Source organism: Melopsittacus undulatus, chromosome 5 (assembly GCF_012275295.1).
Source record: "Melopsittacus undulatus isolate bMelUnd1 chromosome 5, bMelUnd1.mat.Z, whole genome shotgun sequence".
Classification (NCBI taxonomy): domain Eukaryota; kingdom Metazoa; phylum Chordata; class Aves; order Psittaciformes; family Psittaculidae; genus Melopsittacus; species Melopsittacus undulatus.
In genome coordinates this window covers 74692511-74695070 of record NC_047531.1, presented here as the reverse complement: position 1 = coordinate 74695070, position 2560 = coordinate 74692511, and the positions used below count along the sequence as shown (strand labels likewise).

The window sequence follows — 2560 nt, the reverse complement described above, 5'->3', positions numbered from 1 at the left end:
GGGAAGAAGGGAGGGATGGAGGGAGGGAGGGAGGGAGGGAGGGAGGGAGGGAGGGAGGGAGGAAGGAAGGAAGGAAGGAAGGAAGGAAGGAAGGAAGGAAGGAAGGAAGGAAGGAAGGAAGGAAGGAAGGAAGGAAGGAAGGAAGGAAGGAAGGAAGGAAGGAAGGAAGGAAGGAAGGAAGGAAGGAAGGAAGGAAGGAAGGAAGGAAGGAAGGAAGGAAGGAAGGAAGGAAGGAAGGAAGGAAGGAAGGAAGGAAGGAAGGAAGGAAGGAAGGAAGGAAGGAAGGAAGGAAGGAAGGAAGGAAGGAAGGAAGGAAGGAAGGAAGGAAGGAAGGAAGGAAGGAAGGAAGGAAGGAAGGAAAACAGAAGGCCCCAGTTCTGCTCTTGTCAAAGGTGATGGACCCACCTCAGTGTGTCAAGCAAACTGCCTTCAGTACAGATCAAACAGACACAAAGTACTAGTATCCTGGCTCAGGAATAGACAAGCAGCAGCTGTTTCCTCCAGAGAAGCTGCAGAGACACAGCTGCAAACAAGAGAAAGCAAATAATCAGGTGGTCACAGAGACAACAGAAACTGGAAGCAGAGCACAAATTATGTCATCGATGCTGATCAAGGTTTTTGGAGCTTGGAAGGAATTAGAAACTATCCCAGAGAGTAAACTGATCTTCTCAAAGAACTGTAAGAGCAGTTAACTTTTCATTTCAGGCCTCCCCCATGCATGCTCTCACCATTCCCTCATGCTGCTCTGACAACTCATGGGTACAGGAGGGAGCCACAGTTGACCAGAAGAGATCTCACCCTGCGGAAACATGGCGTAGAAACGCTGTATCTGGGGGCAGCCAAAAGTAAGATGCCTACTTGCTCTATAGGTAGAAATGTCAGTTGTTGTAAGTGCAGTTAGCAGATAAGCCCTTGCTTTCAGTGGCTTATCACTTTGCCATGCAACTAGGTTCAGGCATCACCTGTGCAAGACCTTTGGCCATAGTGGAGAGGTATATCCTGGGATTTAACTGTTGGTTTGTTTTTTCCTTGATGCTGGCAAAAATAGTTCAGCTTACTGTAAGAACAAAGTGAGGAATAAAGAAAGGAGATCGGGGCTCTCTGTCAAGAAGAAGTTGGACCGGGACAAGCAGCTGGGATTTGTTGAGGGAAAGGAAGAGTTGTGAGTCAGCATTGATTTGGGACATCAAAACTTGAGGGAGAATTTAGGACTGGATGGGCAAGAATAGAGGCACTAAGGGAAAGGTCTGAGAGGGAACTGGAACTGTGACTCACCAACAGAGTACAGTGGTCTCACAGAGGACTTATTCTTATCCCACTTTACAGATGAGGACACTGGATCACAGGGACATTGACTTCTCCAAAGATGTGCAGGTAATTATGACAGTAAATATAAATCCATTGCATTTCTATTCAGACACAGGAAAAGTGGGGATTGCCACATGAGCACCCTTCTTTTTGATACCAGATAGATTGCCTCTCAAACCTTCACAATGAGATGTAGGAAACTTGCATATTTCAAAGAGCTCTCCAGCTGGCCAGCAAACAGCCTGGGTCCTTCATTCCACCTTGCTGGGGTCCTGTTGCTTGTGGCTTTCAGGACATGTGATGCACCAAGCAACTCACTAAAGCACCATGTGACAGAAGACCCAGTCAAGCCCCAGAGCAGGCCCTGCAAGAGAGAAGAAGGGCATGAGGTTTTCCCATTCAATACTCTCTGCTTACAAGTGCAAAGGTCTCAGGTTTTGCTGCAAAGCCAAAATTCACCAAGAAAAAAAAAAAAAGGGAAATAAATAAAGAAAGAGCCTGGTAATCTGTTATATTAAAGATCCTGAAGAACACAGCAAGAAAAGGAACCACCTGCTTGCAAGTGTACTTCCTACCTTGCACAACTTTATTCAACTGTGTTTATACTAGTGGGTCTGGCTCATGTGGCTTGTTCAGACAGCACTAGTAGGACTTTTTAGTGAAAAGAACAGTACAGGAAAGGATTTGTAAACTGTGGGAGAAACCCAAATTCCTGTGTAAAGTGTCTTTGGAATCTTTCAATAGCTTTCCAGTGACTTGTCCTGTTCATTGCAGGTTTCTACAAACATACCAAGAAGAGGACAATAGCATAGCAGCCAGCAGACTATCATCATCATCATCACCACATTATTATTCCATCAGATTTAACAGTGGGGAAGGAAGGATAATTCCTCTTTGTAAATTATCAACTGCTGCTGAAAGTGCAACACTGTCTCACAGAAACCCCCAGACTTTTTTCCTCTGCTTTAATTATCACATACTAAATGCATTACAATCTACCATGCACCCACACAATTTCAGGCTTATTTTGTGACTTCTGCTATTCTACAGGCTTCAGAAATAAATCAGGATGTGCATGCATCATGACAAAAATATTCCATGCTCCCATTTCAGAAGGAGGAAGATATGGCGGTATCATTACATACTAGGAGCTTGTTCACAAAGGTGGGGAATAAAGAGTGTAGGTGCTTCATGGGACTGCAATCAGCTTAAAATTACTGTGATTCAAATTGAAAGTAAGAGGCACCAAGGC

The 2560-nt window shown here is 44.8% G+C and overlaps 1 long non-coding RNA gene across 1 annotated transcript; it reads left to right on the top strand.

Moving 5' to 3' along the window:
* The first annotated feature begins 705 nt into the window (after window positions 1–705).
* Window positions 706–2187, top strand: LOC117436173 (uncharacterized). Its single transcript, XR_004549606.1, has 3 exons — window positions 706–825; window positions 1327–1374; window positions 2083–2187. It is a non-coding gene; the product is annotated as an uncharacterized lncRNA (long non-coding RNA).
* The last annotated feature ends 373 nt before the right edge of the window (window positions 2188–2560 follow it).